The sequence below is a fragment of the Pleurodeles waltl genome, chromosome 1_1 (genome assembly GCF_031143425.1).
Source record: "Pleurodeles waltl isolate 20211129_DDA chromosome 1_1, aPleWal1.hap1.20221129, whole genome shotgun sequence".
NCBI classification, from domain to species: domain Eukaryota; kingdom Metazoa; phylum Chordata; class Amphibia; order Caudata; family Salamandridae; genus Pleurodeles; species Pleurodeles waltl.
Genome location: NC_090436.1, coordinates 187,015,597 through 187,039,740, shown reverse-complemented (window position 1 = coordinate 187,039,740; position 24,144 = coordinate 187,015,597). Strand labels below are relative to the sequence as shown.

Sequence of the window (24,144 nt, the reverse complement as noted above, 5' to 3'; positions counted from 1 at the left end):
TATTTAAGGGCAGGGCATATGCAGTTCCATTTGTGTTTCTCTTTCAGTGGCAGGAATGGCTTGTCATGTCATGTCTGCTGCTGTTCCTGGCCATGCAATGAGCCTGTTTAATGGCCCGCATTCTCCCATTTTTCATTTAGACGGCATGTGATGTGGCCCTGGCCTCTGACTGCGCCATGGTCAAAGCTGTCTGTGAGGCACATTATCAGACCTTTGTACGTAGTTACTGAGTCTGGCGAGAAAGTCACGAGCAGGTCTTCAACATCATCACCGACTAGGTTTAGGAATAGGTTTCTGGCCTGTTCATCCATGTGATTTTTGCAGGAAGCACACAAGTAGCGTTCAAAATGACTCCATTTCTCCCAGTGAGCACCCTTTGTTTGAGAGTCAGAGAGAGATCAAATGGCAGTGGGTACCTGAAAATCACGCTTGGAATTGCGCCCTCATTGCACTCTTCGGTCGTGGTTGTGTCAGCTGGCAACAGACACAGCATATGCTGCTGCAGTTGTAATTGGGGCTCCTGTGATTGCAGTTAACTGCTGTTAGTTTGCAGGAGTTCTTTCTACGACAGTCCCTCTCGTATGCAGTAATTGCAGTTTATGCAGTTATTTTGCTGGATTTCTTTTCTGATGTATTCTCTCTAGTACAGTGCCTTTCTTTAGTAGTCCATGTTTTCTTTCATATTGTCTGTGGTATGTTGCAGCCAGTCACTGTCCTTAGCTTATCCAGGTAATGCCTGATGTTACGATTGCCTCTGAGGCTTCCACACAGCCCATTGGCTGCTCTGCCTGACTTAAAGATGGCTGCTGATAGACATCACACACTCTCAAGATCTCATGTGAACTAGAAATCAACGCAGGAGGTTTGTGCGCCAATGCAGGAGCGGCGATACTTACCGCTTCTTTGTGAGTCCTTTGTTGAATGTGGACGCACGGCTGGGGTTTGTTGTGTAGCGGAGTGCTTCTTATTTAGTGCGTCGTGCCGACTCTGATGTATGGGTATGTTGTGGTATACGGCTCACCGCCGTCATCACCAGATGTAGTATCCCCGTGCCCCAGCCCCAATGAAAACACACTGATGCCAGTAAGTGTGTGCGATACCTCCCGCACAAGTGCAGGCATGTCCTTTCTCCCGCGTCTTCCCATGCAAGTGTGTATCCCCTCCCTGACCGGAAGTGGTATCCGGTCACGAGTCCTCTCCTCATGTGTACGTGGTCCTAGTGCCCACTAGCACACATCATTCTGACATTGTGTATTGGTATAACCATACTGTCATGTGGAACTTAATAAGTATATGGTGTACGCCTATGCTACTAAACCACAGAATGTCTCTGTTTTATTTGGCCTACCTGTTTGCCACCTGAAAGTTACCTCCTGGCGCCGTCCCGGCACTGCTTGTGTGTGGGAGCTCCCATAAAACATTGATACATTATTTAGCCAGTAGAATGTCATTTTTGTACATTTGTACGCGAGGTATACATTATATAGGTGATAATTGCCTATTTAACTGTGTAATTTTTAACCCCCTATATCCTTTCAGTCGAGCTAACATTAAGACGCGAAGCCAGATTGTTGCATCATCAGGTCACTATTCGGCATTGTTGCCTCAGCAGATATTCCATTGTTTGGCCCCAGGTTCCACCACTGGCAGAAGTTATATCAGGCACTGTCGGCAATGCAATTCATGGCATACTCCAGTACCTCAGTGGGTTTCGAACCGAGAGAGAGGATGATGTGGCACGTGCCACTAGACTAGTGTAGTGTCCTGCTGCATAAACCAAGTGTACTTCTCATCTAGGATTCAGTCTGTCTCAAGTTCATAGTGTGAAAAATGTAACAACGGACATAGGGATAGCACCATGAATACAAGCTTTATGTATGGGTGCATTATTGATGTAATAATTGCTTTCTGTAGATCTAGAGCAAGTTAGACAATGTGGTCGGGATAGCGCATCGGTTAATTCTTACAGGTACTACCTCTTAAAACTTGCTCCTGGCCATTGTTGCTTTGTGGGAGGCCTTGCACAACAATTTAAGGCCTTTTAAAGTGCCCCATTGCCTGTAAATACTTTTAATGAGAGCAATTCATTTTTCTGTCTGCATAGTTATGAATGAGTAATACAGGTTTTACACTCATCCCTTAATGTGTTACACAGGAAAATTGTTTTGCCCTTTGTTTTCTATTTACTTAACACCACATGGAGCAGTTCAATTTGCTTTGGTTTTAACAGAGTTTGCACAAGAAATTGTACTACAGTAGTGTTCCCATTCTCTGACAGTAGGACCGGGCTTCATTGTTCCGGCAGCTACATAAGTCCTACTGGGAATGCCATAGAAAACTGGCTGATTGATTGATTGATTGATCGATTGTGAACTTGTAGAACGCACCATTACCCTTGGGTGCCCTGGCACTTGGTTCAAGTTCAGCTATGACCAAGGCCCCATAATCTCTAAAGCAGTGGTCTTCAAACCCTTTAATGCTACCCCTCCATCTATTCTCCTCCCCCCCAGTAAAAGTATCCAAAGTGTTATTATTAGAAGTGGGGCTGGGGTGGAGGTTTTGAAGAGTATTTTGAATCCCTTCCCTTTTCTACTCCCAGCTTGTATATAAATGACAAAACATCTTAGTGATGGCCCATTACAGAGTGGTTTACTGCTGCCCATTTTTTTTCAGCTTAAAACAAAGCCCGGGTATCAGCAAAATGCTTCTCTTGGCCAGAGCCTTGTGCCCTCTCCGGGATCATTTGAGCCCATCCCAGACACAGTTTACTGCTTCCTAAGTCACGTACTGAGTGTTTTTCATGATCCTTATGACCTGACTACCATTTCCATATCAATGAGCTCTAGGAGGTGCTATGCCACACAGTGATAACTTTATAAATTATTTCACTTAAGCTTAACACCTTGGATTCAATGCCAGAAAATCATTTATCAAAAAGCTGTCCCATTGGTTTGGATGCTACTCATTTTAAAAGACTGGTAAGAGAGATATTGAGCCAGTTGCATGCAGTGCTTAATTTGTAATAACATAAATGGCAGGTCCCTTGTCAGGTTGCACCAGTCATTGCCCCTGCCAGCACTGCCGAAGACAATATCAACACAACTACTAACCATAGCACTCCGACAAGAGTGACAATTTAAACTATTCCAGGCCACCCAAAGCTATAAGAATGCCTTGGGCAGCAGCTACTGGTAATTTAAACCTTATTGAATTATTAAAGAACTGTTGTTTTGCGCACCTCAAAATTAGAGAAACAGACCCAACATGTGGCAGACTACCATAAATGCTGGTGTTGACAGTTAAGCGCTGGTGCTGAGCACTGGAAACCACCCACTCAGATTAAGCACTTGTCAACCCTTTACCGGTTATCATATGAAAGAGAGCTAGCAAAGTGTACATTGGCATCAACCAGTAATCCTGAGAAGAGTCAGGCCTTCTACCCCCCACCCCCACATTGTCCTAGATCAGTGGTCTATAGACTTTGTTAAGCAAAGCCCTTCTGAGCTAAACCTTTTCAAGATGCCTCTCGCCACACCCCAATTTTGGGTAGAAGTTGATGGGGCAGAAGCCTATTAAAATCTTCAAATCTTGGGATATGCTTTTATTTTGATGTTTCTCTTTTTATTTTCTATCTTACTTTCATCATTGTCCGTCACGGATCCTTCATCCATCGCAGTTTTCTAATGCAATTGCTTGAATTACATTAATTGCCTATATAATTGGTGAGAATTCCCATCACCGGCCCCTTGGATACCACTGTCCACCTCTCCTGTCAAACCCTAACTCCAGGGTCAGACTGGCCAATAGCGGAACTAAGCAGTGCCTAATGGGCTGACAGGTTTTTGCTGTTTGTAGGCCCGTTTTATGCCCTGATATTAAATTATTACTACGCTCAAATCCATGCAGTCTTCCATACCCAGACGCATACTGCATGTCCTTACAAGTTCAAAATTATCCAAATTTGCAAATACTGTTCACTTGTTTAGCTCTGTAATTCACTATCAGGGATCACTTTTATTTTGGTGCCTGGGCCTATTTTGTGTCCCAACCAAACCCTGCCTAACTCTTCTATCAGAGCCTGCCTCGTCCACCAAAGCCCCACCTGTTAAGTCAGTGTTTACCTCTTCCTATGCCTATCTTTGTGGGGCCCAGGTCAGTGCTGGAATTGGAAAACAACTATGAGAAGAATCTGTAAGAAAACTGGTCTCTCTGCAGATGCACCCCCACACTTTTTGCCCCATTTGAAACCTTGGATGCTGTTTTTATGACTCTGATAGTGCACTGAGACCTGTTAGCAGGCCCTTGTGTATGTGTTCTCTTTCTAAATTATGTCGACATGGTAAATTCCTGATTAGCAAAATGTAACCCCTTTGTAAGTGTCTAGTAGATGATATCCAGGGCATAGGTGGTACAGGGGTCCCCAGGGCTGTAGCACAAGGTTGTGCCCCCCTAAGGGACCCAGGCAAACTACGGATGGCAGGCCTGCCATTGCTAAGGAAAGCCTCTGAAGCCCAGGAGGCACGGCACAACTGCAGGTTGGTCCATAGGATAGCATGGGACTTAAACCTCGGTGACCAGAGCTTCTAGCTCCATTATGGTAGATATGTCAAGTTTGATGTCAAGCAATGTGTCTTTTTTCCCCCAACCCGAGTCTTGTGTTAAGTAACATCTGGCACCTACCCAGGTGATGCACTAGAGGTTGTCCTCCTGTTTGCCACCCTCCTTTGTGCTCTAGCCGAGCAGCCCACACCTTTTCCCGCACCTGCTGCCACCACAACATGTTTCTGATCTATTGCCAGTTGGCCTGGATGCTCCCAGAGGTCAGGAACAAAAGGCTGAGGCAAGCAGGAGGTCACAGCCCCCGCCCATAGTCAGGCTAGGGAATAGAGCCATCTGGGCAGTTAGCTTCAAGGCCCTCCCCCTGCCTCCAGGCACATTTGCTTGTGGAGAGGCAGAAAAATAGGTATGCAGGACTGTACACACCCCCAACAGGCTGACCACACCTCAAGGGTGAGCAGCCCGGTCTGTGCAGGACATTTTGATTTCTGCCATCTTAGGAGTGGCAGAAGAGAGGATTTTGGGTAGCTAAAGATGATCTGTCCCACCGAATGTGATCACCTCGGTAGCGGATTCCCTGTAGGAGTTAGCCACTGACAAATGGACACTGCCCACTGCTCCAAAGCAAATGAGGGAAACTCTGTCCCTGAGGCAACAGCCTGGGAACTCCATGGTCGATGTTCGTTCTTGGCTGAAACTTGTCACTCCCGACCAGAAGGACCCTTGTGGAAGCCAGAAATGCTACCCGTCTCCCTTGGAGTGGTGGCACCAGTCCCCTGCAAATTGCAGGTAAAAAGATGCTCTGAAGCCAAAGAATTGCCTCTCATAGGACCTGCTGAGGGATCAACTGGATTCAGTTGGCAAAGTGCATTGTGGGAGTCGTAGTTCGACCTTCCACAAAGTTACAGGCTGCTATTGCACTCCCCTGGACCTCCAGATGTCTCCAAAGCATTCTGTTGTGCTTACCGCTACCAAGGATTGTTGGTCACCAGCCAGGTGATCGATCCCTTAACTCTATGCTGCAAGAGGTGAGCACTGCTCACCACTTGTGACCGACACCGACAATGACCCCACGGCTGAGTTTTTGCATCTACTTTGTCGTAGAATCGTGTGTATGGTAAAATCAGCACCAGCGAGAGCCCTGTTCAGCACCACGGCCACAGTACAACTCTGCACCCGGATCCCACGGACCTAGTAGAAATGAACTGACTGTTGTGGCTTGGTCCCAGGACCCACACTACCTTAACCCTGCAAGGGTTCTCTGTAGCTCGACCTTCAAGCGGTCGTTTATCACCAGTGGCATAACTGCTATTGACTTCAACGCGAGTCCCGTTGAGCTCCACGGACAGCCAGGACAACTCTGCACCCGCACTCCATGGGCCTGGTAAAACTGCTCTGACTGTCGGATCTGGTCCTAGGGGCTGCACTAGCTTCACTCTTCCTCCCCACCACCTCAAGAGTTCCAAGCATCTACTCCTTCAAGTGCATTTTGCAACACATGCTATTCTTGCCATTGTCTTCAATGCAATATTAAATGCCATTTCTGCAGTGATTTTCTATTGCTTCTAATTTCGGGATCTCCTGTTCTATTTTTACCTATACTGTTTATTTTGGTGTCTAAATTTATATAAAAATAAGCTCCAGTTTTATAAATTAGTGTTGGATTTCTTTCTAATTGTGTTAATTAATTATTGTTCATGTTTGTTTCGTGAAATGTTTAACACGTGTTCCTAAAGCCTGACTGCTCCTTGCCACGCTACCAGGGCTGATCTAAGGATTTACTAGTGTGAATCAAAAGACCATCTTAGGGTAATGTGAAACTATTATTAGTGAGGACTAACCTGCAGAACCCTTAAAACAATGAGACTGCCAGGTAGGGTTAAAGGGAGTGGGATAAGAGTCCTGGGAGCAGGAAGCAAGGGAGTGGATTCAGGCAGGACAGTTTAAAAGTCAATATATAAATGCAATTACACTACAACTACAACTCTAACAGGTTTGTGATGTATTTAATTTTGCACTACACTTTGTATTTTACTCTTTGTGTGCAAACATACTCACTTTCATATGAAAGAGCTATTTGTTAAGTTTTTAAGTAGTTTATGGGAAAGGTTGTGATGTGACCATTTATTACATGGGATAAAGTGCAAGGAGGTCCATAACTTTATAAAGGAACTTTGGCCTTGTTCCTCTATATGGTTATGGAACTCCTCTCCGACTTAAAATATCCTTATAATATACGCAGGTGGTACTTTATCCCTTATATAATACTGAACCTCAAATCTTTGGTATAACCTTGACTGCTGTATTACTATGTACTGCAGAAATGGTTACTATTGTAGCTACCATTTCCATTTCAATCACAGCAATCTTTCAAACAGTACATGGATACACATAAATAAAATGCAAACAACAATAAGTAAAAACTATAATATGAGTTTCTTCCTTGGCAGATTCACTGATAAACTGCCTCACTGTGTGTCTAATCGGCTGCACTATCTGGAGGTGATTAGATGTGAAATTTGGCACCTGTACCAAGTCCAGGAACAACCTATTGAAGGAGGAATAAATTGCCTGTGAACTTTGCACACATGGAGAGCTCATGAATGACCCAGCCCAAATTTTAACAATGCTGGACTCTGAAAAGATAGTAATTATTTGTCAACATTAGCTCCATAACTTCTCTTCCTTGGTGAAAAGACATAAATTATTTTTTGACAATGGAGCACTGTGAAGAAGAGGAGTAAAAGAGCCTCAGCAACCCCATGCAGACAGCTGCTCCTCAAAGATTCACACACTGCATGTGTGAGGCTACTGCCTTTGTCCAGGACACTTTGTGTCACTGTTTGGAGACCTAGGCTGGAGAAGCTGCTGCACCAGCCAGGGACCTGGAACCGGAACCGGAACCGGAACCGGAACCTGGCAGGTTCCCGTGCCATTCCAGCACTGGACCCAGGTCATAAACAGCAATCTGGCCCCTCTGGTTTTCTGGTAGCATGAGCACCTCATTCAAAGCACATAAAAAGCAGTGTCTTGAGACTCAGCATATGGTGCCACCTAGTTATGGCCGATGTTACCTGCCTCATCACAAATCTACCTGCAGTGATAGTCAGATGCCCCTAGTGATGAAGGGTGTATCATGTAGTGGCAGGGGCCTGCTTTAGTGTGATATAGCCTCTGCCTGGCCATTGCCCTTCTGGTGATGCACATGCGACTCCTGAGTTGGCAATTGTTATATCTTATTGTCTTTTATTATTGGAATATGGGTAGACTGTACTTGTTATTATTCAATGTTATGGAATATTAGATGTGTAATGTTCTAGAGCAGAATATGGAATGTGGGGAGAAGTTGCCTGTACTGGCATTATCAGTTGGAGGTGGTACTGTGCTGCAGGAATAAAGATAGTTCTTGAATCCACTCTCTTGTGTGTTTGGATTGAATTTAAAACTTGGCAATGAGCAGGAGAAACACTTGTTACTATGCAGCACAGGGGTAGTGTTTTCTCCTAAAGAACTTGCTACTGGCATAATCTGAGTATTTTATCTAGAGTGTGAGTAATTCTACTATTCAAGTAGCTCTGTGCGGACAGCGAGCAAGAATACTGGTGCAAGAAGAGAAAGTGAGAAACCTTTGGAATTGGTAATCTATTGTTTTCCACACTTTATTATATGAGAAGCGATTGCCTGGTGAATTTCACACGAGCTGCTGCACGCGCTTGTGTCTGCTGTAAACATTTGGATTCAAATACCAACCAGTCAGTCAATATATTTTTATACTGCTACACGAGTCATACTCACTTACTATACAATGGAATAACTTTGTCTGTTGCTATCTATAAAAATGAAAAATCTCACCTTACTTTTCTATGAATTGCTGTCCCTGCATCCATTTTTCCTGATGTAAACTCTTATGCTGAGCAGCTTGTTTTCCGATGGGTCATAGAAAAAAGGACCACCTCGGTTTCATGCAGAGATATAGAAATAAGACAACAAACTATTCATAGAAAAGGGACTAAAAGTCTGGATTTCTCTGTGATTTGCACATTAGCATTACCAATTTTACAACATCAGCATATGACTGGCGATTTGCACGCTTTTATAATTTATTGTGCAGATCTCAAGTGCAATCCTTTACCAGCAATGTGCATGGGATTATATGATTAATACATCAGTTATTTGAACACTTGTATTCAGCAAATTAAATAGTATTGTGTAATTCTTCTTATTCAAAGCATTTCAGTGTTTGCACACTTTCTTCAATGATTTACACTCTTCAGTGTTACATTGTGAAAAACTATACATTCAGTTATTTGCTCACTTTAAATAATAAAGAAAAGAAAAAAATCCAATTTGAACCACCAACCAAGTTTCTCCAAAACAAAGGTGATCCACCCATTCCTTGGATGAGGTGGAAAGAAGAATTTTTGGCCTATATGGGAGCGATTGATGATGAAGACATGTCTGAAGAAAGGACAAAAAAGTATTCTATTGCATTGCCTAGGTCCAGAGGGACAAATGTCATTTAAAACAATACCACCAATGATAGCTCAAGACATTCAGGAAGAATACATTTATGTGTTTCAGTAAGCATTATTGAGATTGGAAAATAGGTTTAAACCCACTGCAAGTATAGCTTTAAACAGATTCATTTTTTTTTACCAGAGCACAGAAAAATTAGGAGACTTTTGATGAATTCCTACGTGCACTGCATGGTTTATCTGTACATTGTAATTTTGGTGTAATGACTGATAGATGATTAGAGATCAGATAACTGTGCATGTTAAAAGCAAAAAGATTCAGGATCAACAGTGGGTAATGGGAGATCCTAAATTAGAAGACGTATTTGGTGCAGCTAAGGCATATAGAACAGTCTGAAAGATGGATTAAAGCTGTGCAGGAATCTGAAAAAATCAAATGCGGTGAGAGTGATGTGGTATGTGCCGCAGGAAACCGCAATTCCAATCCTCGAGGCTATAGGTTGGGGAAAAAAAGTATGACAAACATGATAAAATTGATAAACAACTATTGTTGTGGTAGCACAAATCACATTGCATCTTCAGCTCATTGTCCTGCAATATGTAAAGAATGCAACAAATGTGGCAGGATTGGTCATTTTGCTTGTGTATGCAGATATTTGAAGAAGGGAAATAACAGTATGAAGAGTCAAGTGTAGTATTTGAGCAATGGGGAGTCTAGTGTATGTGGGTGCAACTGTAGTGGGAAAGATGATAGTGAAAATAGGGGTAGTGCCTCTAAAAAACAGTTATGAAGAGAGAGGTGGAGTCAAAAGTCCTCCGAAATATAAAGTGAGGATAATGGAGATTGAACTGGAGCTTATGGCAGATTCAGGATCACCTTGGATGATTGTTATGCAAAAATACTTTATTCAAACGTTTGAGAAAGTTTGGAAAGTGGAAGATTTAAAAACATCCAATATTATAGCAGACATTTTGTATGGTACACTGATTGATATTGTAGGTTCTGTTGAAACTGATATAAATTTTAAAGCAAGGGGTGCAACTATAAAACTGTATGTTGCACCTAAATGAGTAAATGTACCGGGTTGGAAGGACCGATGGAAGTTAGGAATAATATTGAGCCCTAGGAGCTGTGAACCTGTATTGGTAGTGGAGAACTGAGAACAAAAAGAATGAATAGCGTCCAAATTTCCAGACGTTTTCATAGAAAAGCTTGGGAAACTGGCAGGGTATAGCCATGATATCAAAGTTGAAGCTAATGCTAAACATGGCACAAAAAATAAAAAATATTGCCTATTAATGTGAGGGAAGAGCTAAAGCACATGCTGTTGGAGGTGGTTAGTGAAGGAGTTATTAAAAAAATGTAATCGTCCGAGTAGGTGTCTCCAATAGTTTTGGCCCGCAAAGGTGACAGTTCATTGAGGTTTTGTGTGGACCTCCAAGCTGTGAATGCAAACACTGTAGTCATCCTCTGCCTAATACAAATGAGATCATTAGCATGCTTGATGGAGCCAAAATATTGTCCACATTAGATTTCAGGTTGGCACATCAAAGTGAACTGACTGAAGACTCTTGCCTCCTTACAGCATTTATTATGCCACATGGGTTATTCTAAGTTAAGAAAGTGCCCTTTGGATTAGCCTCTGCGGCGTCGGTGTACCAAAGGGCAATATTCCACTTGTTCATAGACGTGGAAACATATGTAAAATGTTTCCAAGACGATGTATTGATATTCTCCAAGAATGAGAATGAGCACATGGAACATATTAGGAAAGTATGTGAAGTCTGGAAGAAAAGTGGTTTAATTTTAAAAGAGAAAAAGTGTAAATTGTTCTCTGTCAGTGGAGTATTTGGGACACACAGTATCAGGAGAAAGAGTGTTGCCAAAAAAATAATTTGCAGATGCTATCATCAATGCTCCTGATAACTGTGAGAAGTTATTGTCATTTGCTGGACTCTGTGAATATTACAGCAAATTTATTGTAAATGTTGCCACTAAAGTGGAACCACTCAGAACTTACACAAAAAGGTTCTGAGTATGTGTGGACAGACAAACAGAAATCTGCTTTTGAAATGATAAAAAAAGAAATTGCTGAAGCACCCACACTGAGGCCTTTAAGAATGGGGGGGGGGTAGAATGTATAATTACAGTAGATGCTAGTATGTATGGGGTTGGAGGAGTGCTATCCCAGAGATGTGGTGGTGAAACATGGAATGTTACATTTGCCTCTGGTACACTTAAACACAGAGATGAGATATGCAGTGATAGAAAAAGAACTATTAGCATGTATATGGGCCATTGAACTTTTCTATAATTATATATGGGGCTCACGTTTGGTACTGAAGACAGATCATAAACCTTTGCTCGGTTTTCTTTCCCCTGGTGGTGTTTGAAATGTCACATCTTGTATTGCTAGATTAATATAAGTACTACAAGAGTACTGTTATTCTGTGGAATATGTGCCTGGGTGAAACATTACAATGGCTGATTGTTTCACATCTTCCTTAAAAGGATGTTAAAGTGGACCAGAGAGAGATTGAAATGGATGTTGTGTCTGTGGTTTCAGAGTATGTGACTGGTGAGTTCACAGGCATAGAAGAAGAAAAGGAATGGAAGAAGTGTGATGAAGAATATTTGATTTCACAGCAGGTTAAAATATATATAATGGAAGGGTGGCCCTATAAAAGAGATGTGCCAGCAGAGATAACACCTTTGTATAAAGTAAATGATGAATTGGAAGTGGAAGGTGATTTAGTTTTCAAGAAAGGCAAGTGTATTCCACCTAGAGGCATGCAAGAAGTTTTTCTAAGATGAGCACATGAGGGGCATCGGGGATGTCTTCCATGGAAAGACCGATACGCACATGTTTTGGTGGCCAGGCTAAGGCAGAAGCCTGCAATGTTTCTGTGGATTTTATTCAGCCTCTAATAGAGGTGGCGCTGGGTGAGGAAGGGGCTTTCTTGGAGGTGAATACGGGTGAGTATGTTGGGAAGGGGTATATGCCTATTCCCCCTCCCACGCAATAGAACAGGGGCAGGCCGTTGGAGTATATACCACAAATGTACAAAACACTATGAACAGTAGCCATTTTACCCAGTAGACTGTACACAGATTAGAGCAGTGTTCTTGACCTATGGTCCAAGAACTCATGGGGGTTTGCAAGGCCTACTCAGGGGGTCTGCAATTGTTTCACAACAGGAAATAATACTGACATTTTAAAAATAACATTAATAAAGTATATACAAATGAGGAATCAAAATTTTACATTTTGAAACTTTCTACATTTATGAATTAAACAAAATATTACAATATTTGAGCATGTGTTTGATGTATACTTGTTATGTATTTTTCTCTATTGATTTGAGATTCAAATAATAGAAATTGATTAGACCAGTGGTTCTCAACTTCCAGTAATGACACTTTGGGAGTTCACGGATTCCAGTAAACCTTTGTTGGGGGTCCACAAAAGTCATAAGGTTAAGAACCGCTGGTCTGGAGGAATGCTTCAAAAGGAATGGGAGTGTTTCAAGGCTATGTTTATTTCTTGCTGAAGTGCCCTGCTCCTGATCTTGAGCTCCACCGTACCATACTGTCCTTTTACACATGCCCCATCAAAATAAAGCTAACTTTCCCAGGTGAGCAAGCGGGGGGCGGGGTCGCACACCCCATGGGATAACGCCGAGCCCCCAGAAGCAGACTGCACCCCACACATTAAATACAACTGGTTAAAGAAGCCTGCCAGTGAAAGAGGTGCCAAAACATACTTGCATCGTTCATACATGCCAACATTTTACAAAAGAAGATTTCTCAAAAAAAATTGTGAGACTGTATTTCCCCCATTAACTTCTGTTGGGGCCTGAATCAGGTTACTGTTAAGTATGGGATTTGCAAGTCTGCTGCTGCTGCAGGATCAGATATTAAATACGGAAATGTATGTTTTTTTTTCCTTACTTGTCAGGAGCATGAAGAAAGCGCTATGGCAGTCAGAGAGACTATGATGCAGGTGCTGTGCACTAGCTTGCAGGTGCAGGTTACTGGCAGTACATACTCTGAGTTACACCAGGCCAGGCCAAGTCAGCTGAAGTCCGTAGAGGAACTGGATTTTTACATGCGGGAATAGGGGGGAAGGAGGCTAGCCATGAAATCAGTAGTCTCCAATGTAAATCGGGAGGGTTGGCATATATGTACCCTTACATAAGTAATTGTATTTATATAGCACTTGCTATCTCTAATGAGGCATTGAGTTGCAAACACAACTAGTTTCCATCTGTTTTTTTTTTTTAATTTAATATGAACCATTGGCTAAGCCGAATTTGCCCTATTGTTTTTAGGTTGAGCGTGCAAGCGCTCTGGCCTGTTGTAATCTATCTGTGGGCTTTTAACCACGACCACTGCACACCCATTACTATCACTCGTTCATGGGCTTGCTTTTTTAAAATCCTTTGTTATCATTGGTAAATGCTTTACATTTGTCCCTCCTTGGAGCAGTTTTGTTACCGCCTTGGCCATCGGCTACGTTTGACTGCGAGCAAACTTTTTCCTTTTGTGTCTCTACGTCACGCTCATGGCTGCTGTGGCGCTTTGAATCGTCTCGCTTATATCAACTGTTTTACTTTTCATTTTCAAATTATGTGGCAAGAAAAGTCCAGTTAGGGATTTTCAACCCTAATAGCTCTAACTCGAGCAAACGCGAGACCTATTGCATTGCAAATGTTTGTTTATTATGGGAGTAGAAAAATGGGTTGCTCCTTCCAAACTCTTAACTAGCCTGACCTTTCAGTGTTTTCGAATGGACGAGGTATCAGACCAAAGTGAATTGCGTGATTTGGTTATGTCCAAGTGAAATTTCCATCGGTTTAAATAAAATCTAACGCAGTGATTTTTCTAGCACGCCGGCTGGCCCATTAAAATTAAGCAGAGTTTGCTTTGCGATGCCTTTCGTTGAATGAAGGTATTCATGGGCTCGGCAGACCCCGCTTCCAGCGGGAAAGGGAAGTAAAGGCAGAGACGGCACAATTCCATCTCCGGTGGGCGTGGCCTCGGTGACTACTTGAATGAAAACCGAGTCCTGCCAGGGCTAGGGGGCGGGGCCTGTCAGTGTGCAGTTGGAGGGCGCAGAAGGCTCTGTTTGTGTGCAGCAGCGGCGTGCGAGGCAGGCAGGATGCATGGAGAGGAGGGAGCGCATGCCTGACATTTTTCCCAGCCGTAAGTAAATCAGCAACATTTATTTGCGTGGAGATCAGAAAATGAGCAGGCAAGACTGTTTGAGGAAGTTAATATAAAGTTGCTTGGTTGATGGACAGATTCCCGGGTGCGCACAGAAGCAAATTAGTTACTGAAACCAGACGTTCAGAAAAATGTTACTTATTGTTTATACGTAGTTCGGTATAAGGTGAACGGCGATAAGATATTAAGATAAATGCAAACTGCAAAGCTGGCAGAACAAGCTGAGGCCTGTCCAGTTCAGGTGTCCTAATGTGTTGGCACGTGGAACAACAGTTCAAGTGTTGAAATATGTTCTACTGCGATGGGGTGGCTGTGCCCATGTAACAGGTGCCAGCGCCTCCCAGGGAGAACTGCATGGCGAGCAACCAGGCGCTTCAGCCCTCCTCCTGTCATTGTATAAGGTAATACCCTAAACTCGGGAAGGGCGCGCAGGAACTTTAATTGCTTCACGTAGAACAGGAATGTTTCTGCGAATCTGATCTGCCTACAGCTGCCTTACATCCTCTTGCCATAGGGTCCCGCGTATATGGTCCTGGGCTTTTCACATTCAAATCATTGCTGTCAGTTCTGTTAGTCTAGTTAGTTCAGTGAAAGCAACTCATCCCGTCAATGTCCAGAATGCATTAGTTCAGTGGTTCCCAAACTTTTGACTTCTGTGGACCCCCACTTTATCAATACTGGAACCCGGGGACCCCCACTGAATCATTATTGGAATCCTGGGACCCCACAATGAGTCATTACTAAAATCTGGGGACCTAGTCTATTAACATTATTAAATTTTCTAAGCAGTCGTGGACCCCTGAGGAGACTTTGCGGGCCCTCAGGGGTCCCCGGACAACAGTTTGGGAACCGCTGCATTCGTTTGTTGCATGAAAGTGCAGGTTTGTAATCATTTATCTGTCTTGACATAGAGTGAAGTGGTCTGTCTCATGCAGTCTTAGTCGTTTCATTAAAAGAGGTGGCGCCTCATTGTTTGTAGGTAATGGTGACTACCGCATGAAGCCTGACGCTCGATTAGTGTGAACGTGTTAGCATATAGCACCTGCATTACCTTCTGCCGCCAGCTATGGACAGGAAGCCAAAAACAGCCCTGGCAAAAGTGTTCAAACGAGCACCTTATTGCAGGAGGCTCAACTAGTGTTGGGGTATTTGTAGCAGAGTTAGGAGTGTAACTTCCGTTTGTGCAGCAGGTGCAGTGACACTGGGGCACAGAGGCCCAAGGTGCCCACTGACCCTGATTACTATATTTTATCGTTCAAACAGTGGCCCAAGTGCATGGGCCATTCCACTGGGTCCCTTGAGACACTGTCTATGCTACTTAGTGGCCCATCCTTTTTTGAAAACCGCCCCTTTGTCCATAGCACACAAGTGAAATACCAGGGTGGCAGAAGGGCCAGTCCGGCCAGGTCTGTCGAAACCACCTGTGACATAATTGCCCCACTGTAGCAGAGGTGTGATATCAGACAATAGCTTTATTTAAGAGTTGGTTTCCTTTGAGACATGCTAAGAAAGTGACATCTAGGTTTTCAGACACCTTTCATGGAGCTCACGTTTAGTTCTATCCCCAGTCACACTCATGTTCTGCCATTGAATCTTGCCCCATTACATAGATTGCACTGGTCAATTTTACACTAAAAACACAAAAGTTGATGAAAGGAATGCCTAAGCAATGGCAATCAGTCGGTGTAGCATTCTAAACCATCATTCTTTTGGCCACCATGCCAACTCATATTAGACCCAGCTATATGCAAATCATTATTGGTCCTGCTCCAGTAGGAACAATCCGGCCTGAACTGACAGCTAGGTAGTCTCTGAACCAGAACACAGACAACCCAAGCCTGGCCTGAATCTAATTGGCCCTGTTCAGCTGTATGCTGCTTAATTCCAGCGGCACAGAGAGCTAGGGACCTGCGTCCCTTGGCAGTTTAGGGAATTACATCAAACAGTGATGAGGAATACTTTCAAATATTCTGTTAGACTATGTTTGCACTGCTGAGGAGTTCAGATCAAGCGGACAGGATGGCTCAGTTAGCTAACACTTGCCACTGACATCCGCAGTTATCTCGGGGTAAAAAAGTTAGCATCCCAGCAAGGGTGGCTTAGCTGTCCGTACATCTCAGATCAGTTAAACGAGTAACATCAAACTGAGTAATAGTAATGTCTTTTGTTTACAGTGCTTAGGATGTCAGAAGTGTGGTAGGAGTGTTATTTAAAAAAAGCAAATTAATAAATACAAGCTATTATGTGTTGATTCCCATACCTATGTGATCTAAGCAAGTGGTTCCCATCCTGTGGTTCGGAGACCCTTGGGGGTCCGCAAAACCTCTTCAGTGAGTCCATGACTGATTAGAAAATTAACTAATATTAATAGATTAATAAAGTATATAGACCATGTGGCCATCCAATCAGTTAAATTAGTAATGTTGTGGGTATGTTGTTATTTTTGTCATTGGGGCACATGAAATCAGAAATAAGGAAGAGAAAAAGAAGCAAAAAAAAACCAAAAATGTCTTCTATGTTCATGATTTGCAAGAGTTGTTATATTGGAAATAGGAGGGGCCACATGGTTTGTGCATTTTTTCCTTTGTGGGCCAATGAAGAAGACCGTGATGGTTGAAACGCGTGGCCCCATTCTTGTTTTTTGGAAAATTGTGAATTTATTGATATGATATGGATTTTTGGGTCTGAATAAATTATTTCTGTTGCATGCCAGCGTTTGAATCATGTGTGGTGGAACTTATTAAATGGGTCCTGCGCCCATTTTGGAGCACCAACCTCGCCAGGCGAGCGCAGGAAGAACAGCAGGACTTTTTCTCAGAGATATATATATATATATATATATATATATATATATATATATATATATATATATATATATAGATATATAAAGTGGCTACATGCACAGTTGAAAAAATTAAAATGCACTGTAAATGTCACAGCTTAAAATTAAATTATTATCCTCAGATTCATTTGTGGGAGCAATGAAGGTGCGTCAAACAGAATATAGTATGGGCCATGTATGGCTTCAATTGAATTTAGAAGCCCTCCAACCCACCTATTAAAATTATTATTTTATTTGGTTGCAAATTAAATAAAATGTCATATCGTTTGTGTATGTGTACTGGAATGCTTGCTTCTGTTTTTCTGTGTATTGTTTTGCGATTCAACTCAACAGTTTAGACTTGGGTCCCCGGCTTCCAGTACTCACTCAGTGGGGTCCCCGGATTCCAATAATGAATCAGAGGGAGTCCCTGTGTTCCAGTAATGATAAAGTGGGGGTCCACAGAAGTCAAAAGTTTAGAAGCCACTGATCTAAGCTTTTGCTGTGAATGGCCAATCCAAAATATTCTCTCAAAACTTCACCATTGTGCCTAAAACTTTGCATAGATGGCACAAGGGGCCAGATGTAGTAAACTCCAATTTTGCGACTTGCAAATTGCGAGTCTGACCGACTCGCAATTTGCAACTCGCAAAATTGGATGCAGAATGGTGTCTCAGACACTTTCTGCGACTCACTATGGGGTCTCAAAGACCCACCTCATCAATATTCATAAGGTGGGTCGCATTTGCGACCCCATAGCGAGTCCCTGCACTCACAGGGATGGTGGCCTGCTGTAGTCAGCAGACCTCCATGTCTGTGACTGCTTTATAAATAAAGCAGTTTTTTTTTTTTCATTTTGCAGCCCGTTTTCCTTAAAGGAAAACGAGCTGCAAAATGAAAACTAAACCGAAACCATTTGGTTTTGTTTTTTTCAGAGCAGGCAGTGGTCCATGGGACCACTGCCTGCTCTGAAAAAATTTTTTTTCGGCATTCACAAAGTTGCGAATGAGTTACCACCAGTGTGTCACTGGTGGTAACTGCGAGTTGGTTTGCGACCGCATTCGCTGTCACAAAGCAACTCTGAATGGCGATGCGGTCGCAAATAGGAAGGGAACACCCCTTCCTATTTGCGAGTCCGCAATTTGGGGATGAGCATCGCGTTTGGCCTTTTGTATGCCGCAAACTGCGTTTTTCGCAGTTTGCGACATGCAAAAGGCTTCGTACATCTGGCCCTAAGTTCCTAATGTACTTTCAGACATTATTCACCTCAAAGTCTCCTATGCCAAGGAAGAGATTGCAGTGCAAAGAGCTTGTAACCTAACCGGTTCATTGGAACTGTACGACTGCATCCTTGACTGTGTCAATAGATCCTGTTTATCAGCTGACATGAGAGTATTGGCTTCAGTGTGTATATATGTCTATTTATATATGCTTTAGCTTACCAAGTACACTCTCACATTAGACGTGCCAGCACAAAGCGAGTTCCTTTATTATACAATGCCGAATACACCTGATTCCAGGCTTAGGGCCTGTGCAGGGCCAGGGGATTCCAAGTGCCAAGAAGCTGCCTTTGTACTTCAAAATGATTCACCGGGGGGCAATGCTGTTCATTTTTGGAATCCAGTGAGACGTTAGAGGCTGCATTCCTCTAGAAGCCCCACATACTTGACCCACCTGAATAAACAGAGCCTAGTACTGAGCATAAGTGCACAATCCTTCTAGCCGCTACACGCCCTTATTCACTTACTGAAAGCAGCACAGTATCTAAGCACTCTTTGGGAGATCCGCGTGTAATTTGAAGGTCCAGGCTTGAATCCTGTTAGGTGTGTCTTTCTGTGGGTGATGCAGGTTGCATCAATTGGTTGTCGGGCATCATTATTTTATTTACATTTTTCGAATAGCAGCTTAAGTTCGCAGTATCAGGCGCTGTCCTGTTACACTTACGCAAGGACTCTACACCCAGGATGTTTGGCAGGTACTGATGGTGCATTTTGTACAAAGTTGGCCTAGTTTATCCCCTCAGCAGGTCTGTGGAGTTTACAGACCTCTTCTATTTGTCTGTTGCTTGTCTGACTTGCCGCTCACCTTTTATAGATTAAAAATTATGCTGAGCAAGCTTTAGCTGGCATTCGGACATTGCCAACAATTTCAGTTCACGGTCAAATCGGAGTTTAAACCCGAATTATCATTAATTTATTAACATTTATATAAAATTACTGCACAGTTTAGAGTTTTTAACACGCACACATTTTGCCAGATGAAAATGTCCAACATGCATTCAGGGAAAATCCAATATGCCTGCCTGTATGTATGTGTGTGTAGGGGACCGGGGAATGCGTAAGCATGTGAAGATGTTGCATTATCCTGCGTAACCTCCAATCATAGCAATACCGCAATGGGGGGAAATCCCAAGAACACAAGGGAAGTGGTATGGGTTTTTTGCTGGATGGTATTATCGCACAAATGACCATTTCGATCAGACTTGAGGGCCTTAGCCGCCAAGAGTTTATAAAAATCCTATTTTCTATATGTCTGTGGCCTGCCGTGAGAGTCTGGGCGACTGACGTTTCCACGCTGCAGCGCGGCCCGTGACATGAACAGACCTGACAGGTGACAGCGCGCTGCGTTGCATGCTTTTAAAAATAGCTTTGTTCTACAGGGTTTATCCTATGACAAGGCCTGGCTGTAATTGTCCGCGTGTGATCCATTTACCAGCAGTTTCCAGCCTCTGCAGTTTTGTTCGCTCAATAACAGAGCGGATTAAGACCGCGAGCGAGGCTGGATCCGTCATCGAGAAGGTAGCATCAGTCAATCTGGGGCTGGCAGCAAACGAGTGTCAAACAGAGACTCATCTCCGGCGTGGAGAAGGTACAACAGATTTTGTTTGGATATGCATGGGTACATAGAATGCCTGGATTTGCTCGCGAGAGGTGCGTTTTATTGTCTGGCGAGAGAAGAAGTCCTTGTTTGGATCGAGTTTGCCAAGAATAAAATGTGCAATTATGGTTTAGAAAACTGTGTGAGCTCAAGTACGGCAGGCGTGGCAAACGAAGCCTTAGCAAAGTGCATATTCTAGTTTCATGCACAATGTCCTTCTAACATAACGGGGCAAGCTTGCTTACCATAATCCTTCACCTCTGGGTTTTTACATGTTAATTCATTCAAACATTTGATATTATCATATAAAATGCTTTTTGTTGCAGTTGTTGGAAGTCACTTCTGCACATGTCTCGCATCAAGTCTAACACTTCGCCAGAAACTGGTTTATAAAATATTCGGATAATGTTTGTAAAAGTCAAGCAATCACCAGCTTCGTGTGGCAAAGACGCACCACCTTCCGCGTCGGGCCACATACGCCCTGTCCAGTGATAAAGTTGTCAGAAGGGCATTGTCTCATTTAAGAGGAAGCGTCCCAAAGGTGCATCATTTAAAATCAGTTGATCAATTGCTTCTGCACCGCCCTATCTTGGTAGACTTTCATTGTGTGTGCGCCTTATAACCCGTCAACCCAAGGACTGGTACTTAAATGTAATAAACCAGGGTAGTTACTCACCCAGGTTGAAAGCATGCCATTTGTTGAACGATTCCCCATATCCCATATGTAAACTGTTGTATTTCCTCTGTTTCTAAGCACATCAATATACCAAGGCGCTTCAGAACTTTATAAACTCCACCCTTCACCTGGAGAGTCACATATTACTCTCTTCCTAAAAAAACAATAAATCAAGTATTATTCTCTTAACAAAATAAACCCCATACTCAAAACTACATTTCTGATATGCTCAAAGTCTTTACACCCACACAGAACAATAGCTTACTCAAAGAATTCAGTTCCACATTAGATATTTCATTTGAATAAGCACATTCCTCCTCGCCTACATACTCCCCCTTCCTAATGCCATTTTCATTTGTTTCCGTAACTTGTGTGTTGGAACGCTAGCCTCCATGAGCACTTCTTGTTTTATTTTAGTCTCCATATTATGTTAGCACTGTTGAGTTCCAGGACAGTGTTCAACCCCCAAAAAACAACTGTAATCCTGAGTATGTTATACTGAGTAACAAATCCTCCATCTTTGTCTAACACTTTTCCAACTGTACTTCCACCTTGTGATAATTCTGTTGCCACTTCACTCACAATATTGAAAACGAAGATTAGTGCCAATTTATTACTTATGTTCAGACCTTTTCAGTTTTCTTTTTATTGTGCTTTGGCCAATATTCCCTTCAAAGCAACATGTATTAGCCTAGCTGTGGTATGGTAAGCCTTTTTTAACGGTTTCCTGGATAACAACTTGCCTCACAGTTAACAATTTCAGTTAGATTGTTTTTCATGTAGATCTCTTATCAACTTATTGTCACCCCTTTTAAAGTTTATATCAAAATCTACCAATAGATATTATCAGCTTATTGCCGCACTTTTTAAAAGTTCATATAAAACTCTAACGATTTACCCCTGCTCAGCTCGCCACTACTGTTAAATAGAATAATGTAGACCTAATAAATATTGTGAGAATTTAGAGAGTTCATGTTGGTTCCAATCCCTATCACAAACACAGCCTCTGAGTCTATCTAAGGTTGAACTACCACTGAAAAGTTTGGAGTTTGTGAGCAAACTGTGGGAAGAAGGAACCAGTCTGGGATGAGTAAACACAGTATTGTCTTGAGTATTTTGTTTTTGGGGCAGCTACACAAGGGATTAAATGACAGAAGTGTTTTAGCATATCGCATACCTCCTTATACTTGAGCGCCAGGCATGGTACAGTGATACCTAAGATTTAAGAAGGCTCTTCTCACTAAAACCCCGGTTTTAGTGCATTAAAATATGTTAACTATCACGAACTGCAGTTTTTCCACTAATCCGTTGATGGTAATGCACTTCTGGCACTAGATTGTCAATGGAAATGTTAGAGCAGTAGACATAATCCATATGCTAAGTATAATCATTTGTCTAGGCCATTGAACATTAATGTACAATGTAAAAATGATAGGGAATGTGACATAGAATGCCACAGGAAGAAGACCTAGGGCCTGATTACGACATTGTTGGTCCTAGGACCGCCAATTCCGCAGCGGTGGTCAGACTGCCGCACTCCAGGTGCTCCGGCCGCCACATTACGACCCAGATGGTTGGACCGCTGTACCCACCAGGAACATGGTTCCAGATGGGCTGAAGGCAGTCGGAGTCGTGGTCGGCCACGGAGGTGCTGAGTTCAGCATCTCCTCACTGATCACAAGTCCAGTTTCCGCCAGCCTTTTCATGGCGGGGAGCCTGCCATGAAAGGCCTGGCGGAAACACAGTGCAGAGGGCCTCAGGGGGTCCCGGCGCTGCCCAAGACCATGTCGTGGGCAGTGCAGGTGCCCCCCAGCCCCCTCGAAATGCGCACTGTCAGCAGCCACACTGCCAAATAGAAGGACTCACAAAGTTAAACCATTTTTCCTAAGTGCATCCTCATCTCACCTTTGGTAGTTTGGCATGTGCAGCAACGGCAACCTACCTGGCAAGGTGTGTGAAGTATTTGGTGTAAATGGAAAAAAAAAACATATTTGAAGAAATTGAAATAAAGAGCACAATGGTATGAACTAAATTGAATCAAAAAGCTTAAAATATAATTTGCAAATTGCTGTAAAATGTTGTTGAGGGTACATATTGAAGATTGAAAGAATAAGTAAATGTCATATCCTTCTGCAAAATAAGTCGCTTCATGGAAGTTTCACCTCAGGGCCAAGTGTGGTTGTTTTGTGAATCCTTGCAGATTCCAGTTGTTGCTGCTGCTGCTGCTACATTGGCAGTTCAGATCAGTCCAGTTCGTTCAACCCATTAGGCGGCATGGAGCCAGATACTTGCATACTTAAAGCTTGTGTAACAGACTTTATATTGCCCAGATGTTTGTCTTTTTCGGATCTGGTGGCTCAGTGGGTTAATGCATTCTCTCCAGTAATCTGCATTTGTCTATGGTGACAGGCCCATTCAGCCTTGCATCCCTGCATGACCCATAACATTGGTAATATTGTGTTGGTACCAATGAATGTTCTATAATTCGGGGTCAAGAAATCTGTGGGTGAACAGGACTGTACAAATACACCTTATTGTATGTTATCATGTATAAAGTAATGCAGTCCTAGCCCAAACAATCAGTAATGGGTTACAATGGTTGAAATGTGAATACAGCAATTGAATTGAGCTGATCAAGCAATTCCCCTTCTTACTCTCAGACATGTTGTGTGCCCTTGGTGGCCTCTAAGTGCTTAATAAATTATTAGCCTGTAGTAGTCCAGCTATTCTAAAAGTTAGAGAATGGGATGATTCCTTTTTAACGTGCCAGTCTTTTTAGGTTTCACCTAGAACAGTGCTGTCTGTTTTAAGAAATGTTGCTAGCTTACAGCCAGCCCATTAGTTACCATTGGTTGACTTCACTGTCACTCTCCTTTGCTTGATTATACTTCATGAGTGTGTGGACTTCACTGCGTCCTCTTGGGTTTGTCCCTCCCCTAGAGCATGGACCCATCACTTGTGTCCTTCCATTGCTCTGTTTCCAGGCACTACTTTTTGTTTAAACACCCCACAAGAGTGCATGTGTTTTCCTGGTGTCTCCCTCATATACTTTTCTGCCTCTGCAGCGCTCGGTGCATGTGGGCTTATCCCAACCCTCCTCGTTGCTTTTTCACTCAAGTGCTTCTCCTCCACCTCCACATTGTTCTGTCTCTTGTTTGTTTGCTTCCCCCACAGTCCTCTCTTTCTCCGTTTGCTCCCAACACATTTCTCTTTATATCAGTTTTGTTCCCTGTGTTCCTTCCCTGTGCCCTCCGTGTTACTTCCCCCCCCTCCCACACCAACATGTTGCTTTGCACACCCCAGATCCCGTTGCTTTGCCCCCTCATTTAGCTGATCGCCTTTAGCGTTGGCCCCCCTCATTCCTTCCCCCAATTCTGCTATTTTTTTTTGTTTACCGTTCCAACTCTGATCGGTAAACAGAAAAAAAGCTCCAGTCATTCTGTAGGTGCGCACGTGCTTGGTGTGCGTGCAAACAAAATAATGCAGCAGAGCCCTTATGCTTTTTTTTTTT

At 43.0% G+C, this 24,144-nt stretch overlaps 1 protein-coding gene across 5 annotated transcripts in view; it reads left to right on the top strand.

Annotated features, from left to right (window-relative positions):
- The window catches only part of PDZD2 (PDZ domain containing 2), an 877,375-nt gene that overhangs the window by 338,476 nt on the left and 514,755 nt on the right, over positions 1 to 24,144 (top strand). The window contains exon 1 of one of the 5 annotated variants that reach the window (XM_069220434.1): positions 14,147 to 14,238. The exons of the other annotated variants lie outside the window; for them this stretch is intronic. The gene's annotated coding sequence lies outside the window, so the exon portion shown is untranslated. Of the gene's footprint in view, positions 1 to 14,146; positions 14,239 to 24,144 lie in introns of those variants that run through there. 5 annotated transcript variants of the gene reach the window in all.